General features: G+C 45.1%; 1 long non-coding RNA gene across 2 annotated transcripts in view; it reads right to left on the bottom strand.

Moving 5' to 3' along the window:
* Nucleotides 1-21,389, bottom strand: part of LOC143434940 (uncharacterized) — a 65,420-nt gene that overhangs the window by 14,381 nt on the left and 29,650 nt on the right. For both annotated transcript variants that reach the window (XR_013104823.1, XR_013104822.1), the window contains exon 2: nucleotides 17,412-19,583. This is a non-coding gene — a long non-coding RNA (uncharacterized LOC143434940). The remainder of the gene's footprint in view (nucleotides 1-17,411; nucleotides 19,584-21,389) is intronic.

Genomic DNA, 21,389 nt, shown 5'->3' with positions numbered 1-21,389 from the left:
CTCATCCCTTTATTTTTGTCACTGAAAGAATGCTTCCCGTGTGTGGATTAATTAAAGTGTAAACATTAAATATTGATTGACGCATTATCAGCATGGAGCAGTAGCCTCCCGACAGATTGATTCCTGCCGTGATTTATTGTCATATTCGGGGAGTCATCACACTTGATAACCAAGAGGGACCACCTGCCTCTCTCACCATGCCTCCTCCACTCCTTTCTCCTTTCTCCAGTCCCTCCTCTTATTCTTCCAGGTGACATCTGAGTTCCAGTAAGTAAAACATCTTCATCGTACTGTCGAGGGAAGAAAGCCTGTAGCCTGACACTTGTTTTGTGTGTATGCATGCCTCTGTATGTCTCCCAGACAATTCTCAAATCAAATGATGTGCCCGAACGTGGAAATGAACAAATCTGGGCTCTTCTAAAGGGGATTTCTGGGTAACAGAGGCTGCCCCTACTGTGCTGTAAACAGTATAAAATAAAGGAGTGCGTGGCAGCTGCAAAGAGAACAGAATACTACCAGGAAAAAAGAAAGGTTCGGCTGTCAGTCTTCTTGCTTCTCTGTGGAACCAGACAGAGGACAGTAACAATTCATAGTTACAACTGGCTATATGCCTCTAAAGAGATGAACTCACAGACCGCATCTTAGCAGGCTGACTTGCACATAATTGTTGTTTTTACAGGTGGAGAAGGAATCAAGCAGTGATTTCATAGGATTCAAAAATCATATTTTTAAGCTCCTTTTGAAATAGGGTATCATGCTGTCTGCCTATTTTCTTTCAGTAGGAAATGGCACAAAGGGTCAATAACAGGTCAGTCGGGTGTAGCTTGTGCTTGTGTGTGTGTGTGTGTGTGTGTGTGTGTGTGTGTGTTTTAATCAACTTTTACATAATTTCCTATGAAAAACCCACTCCAACCTGCAAGGTACCCAATATCATTTTATCAAATATAATCAACCAAATATAACCAAACAAGGCTTCAGGTGGCCAGCAAGTCAGGGGAACCCCCATCTGAACACCTGCCCTCAGAGCGAACCCCCTATCACCCAGGGTCTGATGCACAGCCTCAGATGGCTTTAAAGTCTTCAAATTTCATAGGTACTTCTTGGCAGCACCCTGACCACAGACAACTCAACAGAGAAGCATTTAGCCTTTTCTCTAAATCCCAGAGTTAGGACCTGGTAAGAGAAGACAGAAAGCTGTGCTCCAGTCAGAACCCAGGGAGCTCGACTCACTATCATGGAAGTGAGAGTCTGGTCTCCAATGATTATCAGACTCACTATCCAAAATGACCAGAAAAGAAAACCAGCTTTTTAAAACACACACACACACACACACACACACACACACACACACACACACACACACACTGCCTCTCTGCCACTCCAGCCCTGGAGGCTCTTGCAGATGACTTAGGATCCTGCTTGTCACACTCAAGGCTCCAGGTCCCATCTGTGTTTCTATCACATTTCGTAGGTCAGGTTACCCAGTGTCTTTTTTTCTTTTCCTGTTTCTGAGCTAAAATGCCCTGGGAAAAAAAAAGAAAGAAACTTGGGGGGAAAAGGTTTTTTTCTGGCTCACAGTTCAAAAACACACAGTCCAACACAATCAGAAAACAGCCCAGTGTCTGTTTATGCTCAGCGGGTTTCTCTTTTTTATACAGTTCAGGATGCACCCATAGTGAGTGGGTCTTCCCACCTCAGTTAACCTAATCATAGCAATTTCCCCTAGAGACCCATCTCCCAGATAATTTTAGAAGACTAGTGAAGTTAGCTATCATGAGCCCTGCTTTCTCTAGGCTCACCCCCTCAAGCCACACCTCCTGTCTTCTTCCTCTGATTCTTTTTGAAAATGCCCTATATCAAGTAAAGCATGATTAGCTACTTTCCAGTGGCCACATCTTTGCCAAAACTCTATGCTCTGCATAGTGGCAGCCTTTGACTATAGAAAATGTACTAGCTGCTCACCGAATTCAGAAAGTACCCTGCTAGAAACACACCCTGCTGTCATAACCTATGAGAAAGGCTGGGTGAGGATGTCTTTAGCCTTCGTGTGTGTGTGTGTGTGTGTGTGTGTGTGTGTGTGTGTGTGTGTGTGTGTTCATCCTTTTTCAGTGTTCTGTTTGTTGAGCACTCAGAGTTTAAGTTACCTTCTGGATATTACATTAGCCACATCTCAAATGTTCTGGTATGTGCTATCCTCATTTCTAAATGTTTCTTTTTTTTTTTTTCTTCCTGTCTCACCTCAAGAGCTAATTGGAAAGATGGTTTGAAACTTCTAAGAAAACATATCTGTATCATATTTTCCAGAAACACTAACTCCTGTGAATTCTAAGATTATCTGAACTTCCTAAAACTGTCCCTTTCACATCCATTTCATCGCTTTTAAATTCAAAGCAGCCTCGACTGATACTGTCTCTCGTGTAAGGCAGACGCGGGGTCAGTAGCAGCCTAGATGAGTGGATTCTACAGTTTCGTTCAGTCACACAGCAGAGCAGATTCATCTTAAAGCCTCTGGGCTCCTGACAAGATTCATTTTCCCAAGAATATTTTCCTTAACATCTGGCATATGCTAAGGTACCGAGAAGCTAAAACCCTTGTCCCCGTGAGCATTTGCTTCTGGAACTGTCTTTCAGTGAGGTCAAATATGGGAACACAGGACCCCTGGGGACCGGAAAGGAGCCTGGGATACAGATGAGTGGCAGAAACAAGCAATGCCTGAATCAGTGGAGCAGATCTCTGTCTGTAGGAGTCCAGAATATTCTTGCAGGTCTTCCTCACCAACTCCCGGGAGAGCTCAAATGATGTGTCGCTCCACACTATTCCCTTCTAGAAACCTCCATTGTCCCCTCCCATGACACAAGGCCTTCCTCCCTGCAGACAGCTGCTAGACACCTTCCGTGCCAGGCAGAGTACCAAGCAGGTCTACCCAGTACCTCTTTCTACTTTTTCCTAACATGGACATACCCAAGGTCAGTATCTCAGGTTCATGGCCTCAAACTCACTCCAAGACAGGCAGGCTGAAGCTAATTCTAGGTTCCACATGATTTTTGTTTGCTTTGCTTTTCTCCTTGGGAGGAGCATTTGAGGAAGACTCTGGAAGTCCCTGATTTACTATCCCCTGCTGTCTAAATACACAGAAGTTTTGTTTTGCTCCAATTTGGGTTCTCTGGGATTGGGTTCTTAGAGACTGAACACGGGGCCTTGTGCATGGTAGACAGGTTCCCTACCTGTCTTAGTTAAGGTTTTACTACTGTGAAAAGATACTATGACCAAGGCAAGTCTTATAAAGGACAACATATATTTGGGGCTGGCTTACAGGTTCAGAGGTTCAGCCCATTAACATCAAGGTGGGAGCAGGGCAGCATCCAGGCAGGCATCGTGCAAGAGGAGCTGAGAAAGAGTTTTACACCTTTATCTGAAGGCTGCTAGCAGAATACTGGGCTTCAGGCAGTTAGGATGAGGGTCTTAAAGCCCACACCCACAGTGACACACTTACTCCAAGAAGGCCACACCTACTCCAACAGGGCCACACCTTCTAATAGTGCCACTCCCTGGGCCGAGTATATGCAAATCATCACATTCCACTGAGCTGCAGCCCAAGTCTGTGTGCAAACCTTCTCTCAACTTTGTCACCATCATCACAGTCATTGTCTTCACTATCTCAACAAGACACAATCATAGCCGGGCAGTGGTGGCGCACGCCTTTAATCCCAGCACTTGGGAGGCAGAGGCAGGCGGATTTCTGAGTTCGAGGCCAGCCTGGTCTACAGAGTGAGTTCCAGGACAGCCAGGGCTACACAGAGAAACCCTGTCTCGGAAAAAAAAAAAAAAGACACAATCATAGACAGGCTAGCCTTGGTGGTACATGCCGGTGGTACCAGCATCTGGAAGACAGAAGCAAGAGTATCAAGAGTTTGAAGACAGCCTAGGCTAGAAAGCAACTCTGTCTCAAAAAAACAAACAAACAAACAAACAAACAAGCAGCAGCAACAACAAAAAGAGACACATTACAGACTCCATTAAACAAAGAATCACCTTCACCGCTCTCATTTTGAGTAGCCAAGGACTGTGACAGACATGATGTCACCAATGTACCCTGAGACAGGCTACGGTTTAAGAACAAGGACTTAAGAGCAGATCACCTAGGTTTAGTCCACTCGTTGGGTGAGGGTGGTGGTAGGCTTTTTCTTTAGTCTCAGGAGAGTCTACACAAGAGCCAAGTGCCCATCAAGGCTAAACCACACCTGTTCTGACACAAGTTCATGGCATCTTGCATCCCAGAGGCTGGGTGTAACCAGAGGCTGGGTGTGACTTTTAAGCCGAGCCCCCGAGTATCAAATTTTGACATCTTTGGTGTGGCGTGGCCAGAGTTCTGTAACTCAGACCCATGAATGACAACAAATGAACCTTAAAAAGTTACCTGGTGGTGAAGACAAAGAGGAAGAAAAAAGTAATCAGATTACCAGTGCTGTGGAACCTGAGATAGGCCTGTTGTATGTAGGGGTGGGGGAGGAGGGGGCTGGGGAGACTAGAGATGAGGTTTTGTTGCTTCAGAAAATCCCTCCCCAGAGGTCTCGTGACTTGGGGGTAGAGGGTGGCTTCCCGGCAGCACAGCCTAAGACAGAAAGCCGAATACCTGGAAGTCGTTGAGGTTGTGCTTCAGGGAGAGGGCAGCAAGAACGAGACAGAAAGGCCATGCAAAGCTGTGGTCTTCAGTACAGTCTAAGTCAGGCCGGATGGAAATGAAAAGACCCCACCCCTACCCCACGTGTTCCTTGGATCACCTCTCCAGCTGGGGCCAGCTGTGCTTTGTGAGCTGCTTAGGAACAATGGGTCTAATTCTCCAAGGGAAGTGGCAGCTCTGAGCCTCTGGAGCTGCTGGGGAGGGAGGAAGTCCCTTGACCCTTGACCCAGCAAAGAGATCTGAACCAGGCTTCAAGGTGCACATAGAGCCCTGGTGTGAAGACTGAAGCTCCATCTGTGTGCGGCATGCCAGTGGCTACCCACTAACCCCGGAATTGCTGGTTCGTGGTGCTTTCCAAAGACCAGCTCTCTTAGGTGGTACCCACCCCTTAGTTGTCTGCATGCAGTGTGCTCTTCACTGCATGAATAGCCCTGTGGTCACACCACTGCTCAGCAGAGCTTCCTGTGCAGAGATGCCCTTGCAGGAATGACCAGAAAATATCTCATGAGCTTTAAGGCACCAGTTGTATCTCTCATCTCTCATCTTAGCCTAGCACCTCACCGGCAAACACAGGGTGACGTGAGATCTATCTTCAAAGGTTTCTCCATCTTTCCTCTCAATTTCACCTCAATAAAAAAAAGCACATTTTCCAAACAATAGAAGATTTATTAAAGAGACCTTCAAACTGGTACACTCTTCCAAAAACCAAACAATAGCAACATCTCATTTCTAACCTGGGAAGACAGAATGAAGACAGAAGCATTCTTCTCCCTGCTTCTACTGGAATCTAAAGTTCTGTCCAGACAACTCATGGATGACCTCGGCCAGAAGATGTGGGACCTTGAGAGGTTTACTCATGCAGACAATGCAGCCATCACTCTGGGACAGTGGTTTCGGCATGTCCGGAGGAATGTCTCTGACATCCACATGTCACTTCCCTGTGGATATATTTCAGACTAATGTACTTGGAGACAAAATGCGGCTGCATTTATTAAAAAGATTTCTGGGAGGCACAATAGATAGCATATGCTGTTATCTCACATGGGGGCCAAGGCTCCTTCAATACCCACATTAATTCAGAGACAAAGAGTTGTAAGAACATCATGCCTGTGTGGCCAAGGACCCCAGAGTCCTGCCAGAGCTGGTGTCAGAGGAGAGAGTGCAGAGGCTCTTTATCTGGGAGCCCAATTGAGCTGTGTGGAATATTCCCTGCAAGAAGTTGCAGCAGCGGCAAACACTGGTCCATTTTTGAATTTCCAGAGTAAATTATCATCTATAAGGAAGAGTACCAATTGTTTAATTAAGAGACACCTCAAGGAGCTGGAGAGAAGGGTCAGTGCTTAAGAGCACTGGATGCTCTTCCAGAGGACCCGGGTTTAATTCCCAGCACCCACACAGCAGCTCACAGCTGTCTGTAATTCCAGGATCAGACTCCTTCACACAGACATACATGTAGGCAAAACAACACTGCATACTAGATAGATAGATAGATAGATAGATAGATAGATAGATAGATAATATATTTAAAAAAATAAGAGACACTATGCCATAAAACATAAAAGTTTACCTGGTGTTCTAAAAACAAGGGTCTGGAAAAAAACACTTTATTGTTTCTTCTTATGAAGTAGTGTTTCCATTTTTTAAATTAACATGTACAAACAACCCCCCTCATGCTGGTGTATTATTTCCTAAAATTATATATGAGTTTAGAAAAGTTTGGAAAAAAAATAGTTTTAAAGTTTGCTAAATGCTTACCATTTAAATCAGGATATCCCCCAAAATAATCCCTTTAAGTTAAATATCTTTGGTAATAAAGGCAAATTAAGGGACAATAAATTATAACTTCTAGGCTGACCGACAACTAATTATAGATATTATAATTAAGTCCGGTTTCCTACACAGGCATTTATCTTAATAATCATCTCATCCATTAGCATATCTTAAAAGGGTTTCACAAAGCAGGCTGTGGCACTTGAAGGGACATCTGAGCTCCTCCCTAGGCTATGAAAGGGTATAAAATCAAAAGAGATGAAATTGCTTTAAAAAGAAGTTTGGGATAAATATAAGTTGAAAAATTCAGATTATAGTCATAAAACCCTAACTTAAAAATATTTATCCTAAGTACCCTCTCCGACCAGCCACATGAAGGAGATTTGACATCCTAAAAATCTACAGTCTCCACAAATCTGTTCAAAGTAGCTTTCACCCTCACAGACTTGTACTGCATTCGTGGAGAAGTGCAGTTCAGACCGGAACTTTACAGGGGACTCTTGGGTTCTTTCTAGAAGTCCTGATCTTGTTCTGTGACCATTGTAAATAGGACTAATAGTTGACAATAGGGATGAGAGCAGAGTGATTCCCTGTCCCTGCTCATTTAAAAACTTCCCTGGCCCGTAGTCAGCTGAGCTCTTGGGATTATGTGCAAGGCACAGAGGGCCTGTAGTATGTCTGCTTTCTCTGGGGCTCCTTTCTGCCAGCCTGCTGTAAGAGTTCACATCTTAGATGAGCTGGGGAAGTCAAAGATGCTTTAAAAGATCCTTGGAGAAGTCCCAAGGTGTTACAAAGCCCACAGGTGCATCCACCTCCCTCTGGGGAGTCTCCAGGATGAACAGTTAAGCCTTCTGATACAGCTGGTGATTCAGCTCCGGCCACTCCTCAGCTGCCTCCAATAATTGTCCAAGGCACATGGGCAAGCTGCACCAGCAAAGGGTACTAGGAAGGTCAGACTGCAATAGAGCATGCCCTGATTTTATCCTGGAGATTGAAGCACAAATCACCTTGATTTCGATTTGGCACAGGGTTATAAAATGTACTTGTAATCACTGATAGTGTGTAAGATCAGGCTCAAGCATGGGACACCACATTTTACATCCCTGGTAGAGTTTTCCCTAATGCAGCCATAAATCAGCCCAGAAAGCAGGTACTTGGTCCATGTTAACAGATAGAGAGAAACATTTGGCCATTAGGACGGAAATGTTCTTGGAACTTGGGGCAAGCTTAAAACTTTGTATCAAAGCCACACTAAGTGCCCTTTAGGAGACAGACCACAGTGGAGCTTTTAAAGGAGGCCAGAGAGGAGCATGAACCACGGGTTAGCCCGTAAGAATGCGGCACAGGCAGGCCAAACCTGCAGAGAAATCCCTCTGAATTTTAGGCAGAGATGCAAAATCTTGACAAGAAAGAAAAAGCAAAGCTGCAGACACTAAGCAACATGGCTCTCATGCACATATTTTGCTACACACATTGAAACGTGGAAAAAAGAATAAGGTGTGCCTAGAAGAATGGGAGAAAATTTACGAGTCCAAACAGAAAACCAATGTCCAGAAGAATAGCAGCAGGGGTGTCCCCACCAAGTCTCTCTGGCCAGTTTCCACGGAATATTATATCAGATTAATATATTCCAGGAAAATAAATAATTGGAGTTCTCTTCTTTGACTCTCAGAACCAGCAGTCATGCACTTTATAAATGTCTAAAGAATCATGAATGTAAACTCTTACTGGTCTGTGGACGTCCAACTCAATATTAGAAAAAAAGGTAGAGACGCCGGGCGGTGGTGGCGCACGCCTTTAATCCCAGCTCTCAGAAGGCAGAGGCAGGCGGATTTCTGAGTTCGAGGCCAGCCTGGTCTACAGAGTCAGTTCCAGGACAGCCAGGACTACACAGAGAAACCCTGTCTCAAAAAAAAAAAAAAAAAGAAAAAGAAAAAAAGAAAAAAAAAGAAAGAAAGAAAAGAAAAGAAAAAAGGTAGAGGATTCATCTTCAGCTTGATGTGGGGAATCTAAGTTCAGACCCAGGGTCTACCTAGAAAAACTACTTCCCAGACTTCCCTCCCGCCCCGCCCCCCAGACCATTGACCCTGCCACCCAGTCTTATTCTTCTGCTGACTCGGAAGGGTGAAGAAGACAGGGATCAAAAAGTAGTGATGGAAGTCACTGTTGACATTATTTTTCCCCACATTACTCAAGACTTCTCTTTGACCTAAAGCCAGGAAGAAAACACATGAATATCAAGTTCTTGTTTCTGAGTGTGATGTAATATCAGACAGGTTGAGAACTGAAGCAGAAAATCAAGGGGGGGGGGGGGGAGAAACGGGGCCCCTGACCTGAGCCTGAGCCCTGGGGTAGACTGAAATGGGCAAGCTTCGGGGATTCTTGTACCAGATTCTTACTCTATGATCTACCTTCTGCCATTAGAATGGAAAAACATACATCGCTTTTTTTTTTTTAAACCATCCTTTATCCACAGCTTTTCAAGTAGAGAAATAACTTTCTAAGTGAAATGCAGAGCTGTATTTAGAAGAGGAAAGCGGTACAGGGTGTGCACCGGAGAGGTTAGGTTTCTCCTATCTGGCGCATTGTATCCAAATTAAGCCTCCAGGCAGTTTTATAGTGAAAACAAAAACACAAAACAAAAAAAAAAGATAACACGGAGAGGAAGTTCCCTGCTGCCTTTGCCCAAGGTCAGAAGTCAATTTGAAGTAACTTAAAAATAGAAACAAAGTTACAAATGAAACGTTTCTTCTAAAAGGCAAATCAGTTACAGAATTAGAGTCTGCGCCTTGTGTGGGGCTGGGGAGAGGGGGCTTCCCTCATCTGACCTTTTGTGTATACAGGAAATAGGAAGGAAGGAAGGATCCTGGCACCAGCACTGAAGATGAGCAAGGGCTTGGACAGATGGATCCTTCCTTCTGCTCCCAGGAAAGAATGTCCCTGGGCAGTGCATGCCTGAAAAAGAATATTGAGAGAGCAGTCAGGAGTTGTTGGAATTGAGCAGGTCAAAATGGATCCTGCCCTGGCCTGATCCTCTCTCCTGCCTTCTGCCTTCCTGGAAGCTGGCAAGCCATATGGTTCCAATGAGGAAGCTGGCCCTTTTGTAAAACCTATAGCCCAGAGCTGGAGAAGTGAGGTATCAAGGCAGATAGTGGCAGGGGCAGCCAGGAAGCTCATATACGACCACCACTGTCCCTGGACACGCCCAACACAGAGTAGGTTTTACAGGAGTCTTTCCTTTTGTCCGCTTCCACTTGTTTTCCCTGGAGACCTGATGGAACCCTGGGGGGGGGGGGTTCTTCATTGTTGTTGGCCTTAAGATGTCTTGGAAGGGAATCTCCCCCAGCTTCCTCACTGGAGAAGGTGTGATGACACTATGTGACACAGTGTCACACACTGCTGCATGGGAATCCACTAGGCTCCTCCTCTCTGTAAGAGGGGGAGATGCTGGGATGCCTCCATCAACCACTTAATTCACAGACAGGACTAGACATTGTTCTCATGGATGCTGTGAAGATGAATTCCCCTAAGGAACTAATGCATGTGGGAACTTTGAGCCCAGTGCCTGAACACAGTAAAGCCCAAATGTAAACCAACTTTGCTTGAATATTTGCACTGAATTAAAAATGTCCTCCAGAGCTGGATTGTAACTCAGCCAGAGATCGGTTGTCCCGTGTGCACCAGACTCTGGGTTCCATCCCCAGATCTATGAGGGGTGGGAGGGATGGAGTCTTCAAAAATAAAGCAGGCAGACCTGTTAGAGCACATCATTCAAATCCTGATACTCTAGAGCAGTGGTTCCCAACCTTCTTAACGCTGCAGCCTTTTAATACAGCTCATGCTGTGGTGACCCCAACAATAGAATTGTTTTCATTGCTACTTCACAACTGTTTTTCTACTGTTGCGAATCATAATGTAAATATCTGTGTTCTCTGATAGTCGTAGGTGACCCCTGTGCAAGAGTCATTTAAGACCCAAAGGGGTTGCAACCCACAGGTTCTGCTGCTCTAGAGGCTGAAGGAGGGGAGGGCTGCCTTGGTTTCAGAATGAGTTCAAGGCCAGCATGGACAAATTACTATGATCTTGTTTCCAAATAAACCACAAGGAGAGAGAGGGCTGTGGATGGAACTCAGTGGTAACATGTTTGCCCAGCATGAATGAAGCCGTAGCTTCGTTCTCTGGGGCCACAAAACAAACAAACAAACAAACAAGAAAACCACAAACAAAAACAGCAACAACAAAAACAAAAAAAAAAACACAAACAAACAAAAACTCAGGATAAAATAGACCAGAAGCTCATTATTCTTGAAAATTATAAGCATTCCTAGGAGGGTTTTGCACAGACCCAAGAGCATCGGCAGGCAGGCTCCACCCTTGAATGGTACAGCAGGCGAGCTGGTAAAGGAAACCCAGCTAAACGAGGGGAAAGGCTGCCAGAGAGCCCACATATCCAGCAATCCCTCCCCAAGGATGACATGCAAATGGCAAATGTTAGCCATCAGGGCAACAGTAGACTTAAAAAGCCATCCAGTCATATGTAAGGCTGGTGTATGTGGGAAACCTCTGTGTCTGCCTCTCAATTCTGCTGTAAACATTAAACTGTTCCTTAAAAAAAAATGAAGTCTTAGAAAAGAAGCAAAAACTATCAGCTCCAGGCTGGCTGTATTCTTGAGTAGCCGGCAGGTACGAGTATGGCAGGAGCCTCACAGGTGGGCTCCAGGCAGGAAAACAGGCCTGTGTCAGTGATGGAAAGAGGCACAGCCAGTTCCAGGGTGATGATGAACCTGGTATGTTTAACCTAACATGTTCTGGTCTCTGTTGGTTCAGTATCTAAGCATGATTAAATTCACGAGTTAGAGGTTGTAAGTGGATACTTACATCCGAGTTCTGCAGCATCCTTTCTAGCTACTATACTTGGACTCTTCCTACTTTTGTCCCTGTGATCCTAATTTGTCCATCACTCCTAATTTGGAGGAGTGGGGTGTGAGAGAATAGTAAGGACCACACTGGATCTATGTTCTGCCCACCCTGAGCCCCTCCAACCAAGAGGCCAGGCAGCCACAACTCACTTCTTCCCATTTGCTTCTTTTGCTGCACACTTCAGAATCTGTGTATCTTGCTCTCCCTCTGGCATCTTCCTGCCCCTCCCATCTCTGTGTCTGTCCCCACCCCCAACCCCACAGACACTGTTCTTGATAATTATAGTTTATTGATTTCTCCTGCTGTCTGCTGCCCTAACACCATGTTCTTCATCTTAGTTAGGCACTGTGTGGCCCATCACAGCCTGCATTCCCTGGGAGGCAGAATGCTTGGTGTGCCCAGTCAGGGAGCATTCCAAAGCCTATAGGCAGGTTCCTCTCCATAGCCCACCCCACCACTGCCCACAGCCCCCACCCCCCACCCACAGCCCTGTGGCCTCAGGCTGATTCTGGGAGGAAGATGAAAGATCTTAGCAGTAAACTCATATTGACATTTACCACACGCCAGACACATGGGTCTGTGCATTCTCCCAAATAACACTGAGGGAGGTTTACCAATATAAATGGGGCTCAGAGACGCACCGGCTCAACTAAAATCACACAGCTATCCAGCATCAGAGCTGAGATCAGGCCCAAATTGTGCACACGGATTCCCAAAGTTACACACATCAAACCAAGACGACTTGCAGTGCATCAGCTGGTTTGGAGAGAAGCAAAATGCCTAGAGATGCTACTGTGAAACAAAGCACCTCAATGCAGCATGGCCGGAGGACCCCGCCCACTCCCACTGCCTTCCAGAAAGAAAGCCCCTGGCCAGCTGTTCAGGAGACAACCTGGCTCGGCTGCCTACATCTCACCATAAACAGAAAGGCCATAAAAGCGGCCACTTCTGCCCAGACTCTTGGGGGCTTCCCCTCCTGTGTAGAGGGGGAGCTGTCCCCTCCGGGGAGAAGAGCAATTGTTTCCTTGAGAAAGTTACTTTCTTCTTTGCCCCTCTGCTTCAAGGTAAATGTCAATATGGGTTGGAAATTCCAATTGTTAAAATCACCCTGAGTTTGGGGACTAGGGCTGGACACCTGTGTTCAGCCCAGAACCCAAGAACAGGGATGACAGTGACAGATATGCCATGCCCTCCTCCCCCCCCCCCCCCATTTTCACTAACCACTTCTGTTTTGAACCTAATCAATTTACAGAAAGGACCTACTACTTCCTGAAAACAGAAAACTACAATTCTGAAAAACAACCCTGGAGGGCTGGGGATGTGGCTCAGTCCATGAACGCTAGCCTAGGACACACACAGCAGCAGCCAGGCCTGGGTCAGGGGTGGTGATGCATGCCTGTAATGCCATCCTCTTTGACTGCCTAGAGTTCAGGGGATAGCCTGAGATACTGGAGACTACAACTCTAAAATAAATACATAAATAAGGACAGGCCTATGGTGTCCAGAGGTGGTGAGAGAAAGTTTGTAAGATGAAACAGAACGTCTCAAAAAAAAAAATGTTCTCAATAACACTCCACAAAAATATTGAAGAAAAAAAAATCTAAGTAAACTGGAAGTTTCCAGAGCCACCGAGCCGCCCTTTGGCAATCATAATTACACGATTTAAGATTTTGCTAATTCTTGCAGCGAAGGTCTTTGCTCTGTTGCATAACAAGTTTTCCAAATGTCCTTCATGCACAAGTTTCTTTCTGTAAATGGGCCACATACAACAGCATTCAAAGTCACCTTCTGCACTATGGAACCCTGAGGGTGACTGATGAGTTCAGGGGTTCTGGGTACGCAACCTGACACTGAAACTTTGGTCTGTGTGTTAGAGCCATAACTATAGGTTACTCTCCCTGCTCCCCAGGAATGAGTGGAACCTCACAAGTCCAATGAAAACATTGTGATACCAGGAGAGATATATGCAGGAGCAGCCCCTCTTTGGCTAGGGGACACGTCTAGTTTCCAGGAAGCCATGTTTAGTCAGTCGTGTTCAGTGACAGCTTCTCTCTCTTTGGTACAGGTATGCTCAGGTATAGTCTGGTCCAATACGACAAGCATCACTGAAGAATCTGGATTCCATCCTAGAAAACGCTACTTCATCTTCAGGGAACTCGGATGATGAAGACAACACACGGGGGCCGGGCGGTGGTGGCGCACGCCTTTAATCCCAGCACTTGGGAGGCAGAGGCAGGCGGATTTCTCAGTTCAAGGCCAGCCTGATCTACAGAGTGAGTTCCAGGACAGCCAGGGCTACACAGAGAAACCCTGTCTCGAAAAAACAAAAACAAAACAAAACAAAAAGAAGACAACACACGGGATGTGGCCAAGTCCTTGACAAGGTTTGTCATTTTCCCCTACTTGCCCTGCCTTGGCCTGGCCTTGGAATGTTCTGATCGTTGACATCTCAGCCTTGTAGCCATTGAACATGTCACTGTGGCCAGACTCCAGCCCCACAAAGCCTCTTCAGACCACCAAGTGGCACCCTCCTTGTACATCTCTGCCTGAGCTGTGTCACTTAGCTTGGGCTAGCCACCAGCCTCAGATTTCAGCATCTTGTGTTTGAGTCAGCAGTTGTAAGGTCTCCAGCGGCTGGTCTTCACCTACAACACACAGTGATCTACAGTAAACTCTTCGTAACAATCGGGGAGTTTGAAGGAGCTGGAGAGCTTGGAACAGCACTGGTTGCTCTTCCAGAAGACACAGGTTCAATTCCCAGCACATACGTGGCAAGTCACAACCATCTGTTTCAAGGAATCTGACACCCTTTCACAGATATACACACAGACAAAACAACAGTGTACATAAAATAAAAATAAATTATATTAAAAAAATCTAGGAGTTTTGTTCAGAACTCTGGATTTCTTTTTTAAAAGGAAAAAGAAAAAAATCAGAAGACCAGCAGGACCAGAAGAGGCCCACATTCCTCTTTTACAACCCTTGACTGGAGCTGAGTGGCTGGGTTCAGGTGAGACTGCACTCTCAGCTTGCTAAACCCTAACTGTTCCTCACCTCCACCAGGAAACTAAACAACTGGGCCTTTCTCCCAGCTCCACTGCTAACTAGCTGTGTGATCTTGGGCCAGTTACTAAACATCTCAATTGGGAAATAGAATAGCAACAATATCCTCCCTGCATGAGTTAGATCGTTCAAGATGCAAACCTGAGGACCTGTGTTTGATCCCCAGAACCCACATAAAGAAATCGGGTGATTCTGTACCTACCCCTGTACTCCCTGTACCGGGAGGGAGATAGGAGGATCCCTGGGGATTGCTCTCGAATCAGCATAGCTGAATCAGCAAGTTCTAGATTCAGTGAGAAAGAAGCCTTGTGTCAGAAAACTAAGGTAGAGAGCCAATGAGGAGAGGAAAACACTTGCTGTCAATCTCTGGCCTGCACACACACACACACACACACACACACACACACACACACATACAAAGAGACCCATATATGCATATACATACAGAGACATACAGAGACAGACAGAGGGGGAAGACAGAGGGAGAGTTCTGTGTGATTCTTGTCTGTGACCTTAAACTAGTCTCCACTTCTCCGTGACAGAAGGGAGGGACACTGTGCGGGAGGGCACCATGTATGCATGGTGAGACTTCTAGAATTCTCAGAGAAAGCCCGAGCCCAGAAAAAAATGCCCAAGGCCCGACCTTTGCCAACATCCGTCAGGGAAGGTAGCCCGCAGATACTGCCCCCCTCAGAGTATCCCAGGCCCAGGCAGCACAGGCCAGTGTCTTTCTCCCTCTTCACCCTAATCAAGCATCCCAGCAGTGCACTTCCGGGCCTACCCAGGCCCCACCCCCACACACTGCCCCTGACTCACAGCTGGGAGGATTTTTTTTTCCCTTACAAGCTTTTCTGGTTAGACATCAGCTGAAGAAAAGGGCTCTCTGACTAGGCAGTTGGACTTTTTCCCTACCTCTTTTACAAGCTCCCAATGGCAATCTTGCCAACTGCTCACGGTTTTCCTATTTGAATGCAAAAGAGAGTAGAGGAAACCCCTGATCCCACAGCCACACACACAGAAGCCTCATTCAAGACCCCCTAGCCTCTGTTTCCTGGCTTAGTGTCTTGGGCAAGGTCCTTTAGTCTGTGAGTCTAGCCAGTTCTCCATAGACAAGGGCAGGTGACTATCCTGACACTTGTTCTGCCCATAGCCAAGAGCTGTCGTAGACGAAAGAAACACTTGCTGTCAGAAACTTGTTTCTGGTGCACTGAAAATCCTACAAACCTGGCATGGAGGCATGTGCCTGTCACCCCTACTAATCAGGAGATAGAGGCAGGAGAATCAGAAAATTAAGGGCAGCCTCAGCTATATGGGGAGGTCTAGACCACCTGGGTTACATGAGTTCCTGTCTGAAAAACTAAAATATATACAATAATTTAATATTTGTATATATTTAAAATATATACAATATATACAAAGTAAAACATGCCTGACGAGGTGGCTCAGCAGGTAAAAGGGCTTGTGACACAAGCCCGATGACCAGAGTTCAGTCCCCAGAGAACTCATATGAAGACGGAAGGAAAGAACCAACTCCAAAAACTTGTTCTCAGGCCTCCGTGTGTATAACGTGTGCCCCTCTCACATAAATAAAATGATAATTTAAATTTTTAAATATAAACAAAATGCCCATTACAGAAGATAGGGCAGATTGTATCTTCCTTCTCATGAAACTCCCTTGGCTGTCAAAGCCAGCAAGAGAACCCCGTATTTTCACTGTATTAAATCATCCTTACCCGGACTGACCATCTCTAAGGTCCACTTAGGCCTTTAGTTACCAGCACAAAACCCTTTCCCCCATCATGGAAAGGCTTCTAGAAGATTGACAGGCAGATGGTGTGAACAGTGTGGACACTCTGGAAAAAGGCATGACTCCCAGCCCCAGTGGGACTAAGTCTGACAGCAGGAGAACTCTTTACCCTACAGAGAATGCTCCACTATTTAAAATGTATTTTTCTAATTTTCAAGGCTAGACTATGTTTTGGTCCTTTCTGGTATTTTTCTCCTATCTGGATGGTGGTTGACTATGAGTAACGGAATCTGATGGAGCCAAGTCACATGGGACAGCCATAGTCTGCCATAGTTGGCTAGTGTGGCCCCCTCTAGAGCTAGAATTTGCTTTGCCTTGAGTTAAGCCTGATGGGCCATCTTGAAGGCCACAGAGGTCCCTAGAGGAAGCGGGCCTGAAGTCTGGCATCTGTCCTCTGCCCTGGGAATGAGCATCACCTACAGCTACAGGCTGAGAGGAACCCTCCTCTTGAATCTGGCAAGCAGCCACTCCTATACTATCATGTCTTCCCTCTGGGCCAACTCTGGCATCCTTTTAGCAGCTGCCTGAAGGACACACCATAAACACAGTCTAGGGTCTACAGGCAGATGGGATGGAAAAAGAGTGCATGCCGGTCTGCCCTGTGTCAACTCCAAAATAACGGTTATCCAATCTTTGTGTGGGATTTTAAAGTGTGGTCTATAATTGAGCAAAGGCTCAAGTCTGTAATCCCCACACTTAGGAGACTAAAGCAGTAGCAGGAGAGCTTGGGTCCAGCCTGGGCTACAAAGTTTTTGTTTGGTTGGTTGGTTGGTTTGGGTTTTTTGTTTTGTTTTGTTTGTTTGTTTGTTTTTTGTTGTTTTGTTTTTTAGGGTTTTGTTGCCAAGATGGGTGGTGTTTGTCTTTAATTCCAGCACTGGAGAAGTATAGGCTGATAGATCACCAAGTTTAAGACCAACCTTGTCTACATAACAGATTCCAGGTTAATCAAGGCTACATTGTGAAACACTGTCTCAAAGGAAAAGTGGGAGGGGCAGGAGAGCCTTGTCTCTGAGAATCCCCAGCCATCTTTTGGAGAAACAGCAAACATGTTGCTGACGTGCCAACAAAGAGCAGCCTGGGATGGAACCTCACCATCGCTGGGAGTAAACATTTTAAACAGTGCAACAAACCTATCAACAGACTTACGGGAAAACATATCAACAGACTTACGGGAAAGCGGGGATGGACCGATCTTACTCTACTGCAGGAGACAAATGTCTGTCAAGGATTTTTGAAGCTCAAAGTTGGCATTGAATAACTTCAAGAGGCAGTATGGCAGAGGCCACTGAGCACCTGTTAACAGCCCTGGGTTTTGCCTGCGTGCTTCTAACTATCCAGTTCAATATCACCACAGCGCCTACAAGGTTTTTAATATAGATATTTAATATATCCATATCATCACTTCAGTGAGCGTGAGAGCAGGGCTTTTCCTCTGGGGTCTTCCCAGCTATTTGCTGCTGACATAACACCATTAAAAATAAACCTACCCGGAAAAAGTAGTCATTTCACACGGTATTAGGACTAATGTTATCATTTAGTAGCTGCAGAGATTTGCCCACTGCAGAGGCCCCAGATAACGACGGAAACATGATCGTGTGAGATGATTTTTTTCCACGGAGAACAGCTTTCATCATCTGCAGTTTGTCATGTAGATGCTTGTTTAAGACTTATGCCACTGAACAAACATTGATGCTTTCAGAAGAATAAAACCGTCAGTGCCACCGAAGCGTGATAAGGGATGGCTTCTCTTCTGGGGCTTGAGACCTGCTGGCTGCTGTATGAAACACGAGGCATAGATCTGTGGTGTGAACAGGAAGCTGGAGGGGGACATTCTCCACCTTCTGCCTAGCACACACCAGCCTCGGATGCAGACACACCAACCTACAGACTCAGCCCAAAAGCCTTACAAGTTCAGCCAGTTTTTAGGAAGCAGAAATTCAAACAGGGTCAGTCACTGAGAAGACATGATAAAACCAGGCCGGTTACTCAGGATACTGAGAGGTGGAAGGCTCACAAGTTCAAGACTAACCTGGACTACAGAGTGAGTTCCAAGCCAACACACTGACCTTATTTTAGAATTAAAAAAAAAAATTGTAAAGGCTGGGACCGGAGCTCAGTGGTAGAACACTTGCCTAGCATCCACTGGGCCCTGGGTTCAAATCTTCACTACTACAAACAACTAACCAAGAAAGAAATAATGAAGGCAAAACCAAGGTATGACCCCAAAGTCAGACAATGTTATCAGTCTGTCAGTACCACAGAGGCTGATGTAGGGCAAGGATCCTGAGACACAGGTAGATGAAGTCACGTCACTCGTACTTACAGCATGTGGGGCAGGTCTCAGTACCTTCCTCACTGCACCACAGGACACAGAAATCTCTCATGGTAGAATTTATTCCCAGTCACCCACCAACATGTCCGCATCTCCCGAGCGTCTGCAGTTTACTAGACTCTCGGTCACAAAACAAAGAGAAAACGAAAGAGCAAAGGCCTGAGCAAGGTGCCTTCCATTTCTCTGGAAGCCAAGGCAAGAGAACTGAGATCTGCAGGCAGGCCAGTCTAGGACGCTTGGAAGACGAAGATGGTCTCAAAGAGGGGCAGCACTGTCCTTGACCCCAGAGTAAATGGCACATGTGGGCCCTCATGGCTCACTGGGAGCTGAATGACCACACTGATGGGCTAACAGCAGAGTTAAAAGTCATACTGTGAGGTGTGCACACAGGGGTAGGTAGCCCTTTGTGTTAGAGCATTAAAAAGGAGAGAGAGAGAGACAGAGAGAGAGAGACAGAGAGAGAGACAGAGAGAGAGAGAGAGACAGAGAGACAGAGAGACAGAGAGACAGAGAGACAGAGAGACAGAAAGAGGACAGAGACAGGGAGAGACACACAGAGAGACAGAGAAACAGAGAGAAAGGACAGAAAGAGAGGCTTGGTCTGACCTCAAGTGGGACTATGTATAGTCATTTGAGGGGGCATCTTTGTCCCTCCCTCTTTGTGAAGATAGCCAAAATGCCAACAGAGGAAGATGGAGTGCGGACTCTTATGGGGGCAGGAATGACTACTGTAATCTGCAAGGGAAGCTGGGAAAAGTAGTCCTTTAGCAAGAAACTATCATTGCTAACTCTGAAAGGATATAAATATGCATGCCAGAGGCATTAGAGCTGGGTTTTTGCTGAGGAGGGTCTTTGTAGGAGACGGTAGTTCTGGGTCCATCAAAGAGGGGGTTTTTCGGTCACGAAGCAGAAGAGTCTTAAACTTGATCCACTGCAATGGTTCCGTTGGTTGTCATCCTGCATTCTTGAAGCGATTGTCCAACTGGCTGGACCACGCACGCACCAGAGTTCTGTGGAAGGACAAGTGAGCTGTTTGTTACTTAAGCACAGGGATGAGCCCCCAGAAGCTTTGTAAGAGAGTCAGTACACTTAGCATCTAAGGAATGATTCTGAACAGAAAGGGTCTAAGTGATATGCCTTGTTTTCAAGTATGGTGAACTTTGTATATTTGTTCCAAATAGTGACAGTATCAGTTATTATTTAATGAACAAAAACAGAATATTTCAAGTAAAACAAAATTTTCGGTTAGAAACAATTTGGCAGGGTGAAATTTTTAAAATTGGGACTATTAACTTAGCAACCTATACTTGAAAACACATACTCTCGGTAACACGAATGTTATAGCTATATTGTAAGATTACATAGTTAATCTATTTTAGACTGTCAAGCTGTATAAGGAGACATTTTATTTCAAGTTGTATTCCCGAGGGGAAAAAAAAGTTTATTTCCAATTTCCAATTTCCAAAGTCTACCCCTAGAGACAGTGTCTGCCTGGTCAAGAGTAAATGACTAACTTTACTGAGTTTTGTAAAATTAACCCTATTTACAGAAACTTCAAAAATTCACCTCATTCTCATCTCATTCCATACACTCAACCAATAGGTGAAAGGTGAAAGCAATCAGTCATGTCCAATCTGTAATAATTTGCACATAACATGGAGTAAATTAATAAAGACTTCGTCTGGCTTTACTTTACTTGCTTTAGGCTTAATTTGACAACATTTGAAGAATATTATATGGTATAACGAGACTATATGATAGGAGATGAAAACTCCAAGTTTGTCTCATAAGTAAATTACAGCTATACTTAGCATGACTGAACATTAACCTGTATATCTTAATTATCTTTAACAGGTTACAGTTAGTAAGTAATACTTTTATAAGATTAGGATTTTATGATTTTATCCCTGTTGATTTTGAGCCTTAAAAATATAGTTCTTGAATTATAAATTGTTTAGTAACAAAATAAACTGTAAACCATAAGTACACTTCACAGAGAGATTGGGAGACTGCCCATTTTTTAGTTTAGTTTTACAAAATGGTAGGGTTTTTTGTTTGTTTGGTTGTTTGGTTGGTTTTGGTTTTTTTTGTTGTTGTTGTTGTTCATTTGTTTGTTTGTTTGTTTGTTTTTGACTCAATTCAAAACGAACCATGTTGGAAGCCCATTGTTACCTCCTTGGTCTCATACAAGGGAAACACAATGATAAGCAGAGAACTCAGTGGGTGTAGCTGTCTTAAGCATGCTATCTTAATTGGTTTATATCATATAGTCACCTTAACCAAGTGATGAAGTCACATGACATGCCCTTTCTTTAACCTTAATAAAGATGGTGGCTCAGTCACATGGCTTCCAAGATGGCGCTAAGGTGAGCCTAGGTCATGCCATCAACCAAGATGGCAGCAAGTGACACAGTACTCCAAGGTTAGCCCATCAGGCACACACCCTTTTCCCATACCAAAGTTGAATCCAAGTTACATACATGGTGTGTTATAGCAAATTAAGGGCATCGGTACATCCTTTTAAAATCACACTCGGTGAACTTATAGATCCTAAAATATAGAAAGTTAAAGTTTCACCAAAAGCTTTAAGGACAGTAAACAAAACCAAGCAAACAAGGGAGGGGGAAGAATTTAGAGAGTTGAACACCTTGCCATTTGTAAGTCCTATGGGAAACAGTTTTCTTCTTATTCTCAAGAGCAAAGTGTCTGTTCCTGGATCTTTTGTTTTTCTCTCCTTCTCCTGGTCACAGAGTCAGGAGACCTTCTTGGGCCAGGACAGAGTCTTTGGAGGAAACTTTTAAACAAACGGGCTTGGG

The sequence above is a fragment of the Arvicanthis niloticus genome, chromosome 18 (genome assembly GCF_011762505.2).
Source record: "Arvicanthis niloticus isolate mArvNil1 chromosome 18, mArvNil1.pat.X, whole genome shotgun sequence".
NCBI lineage: Eukaryota > Metazoa > Chordata > Mammalia > Rodentia > Muridae > Arvicanthis > Arvicanthis niloticus.
This window is presented reverse-complemented; position numbering and strand designations above follow the sequence as displayed.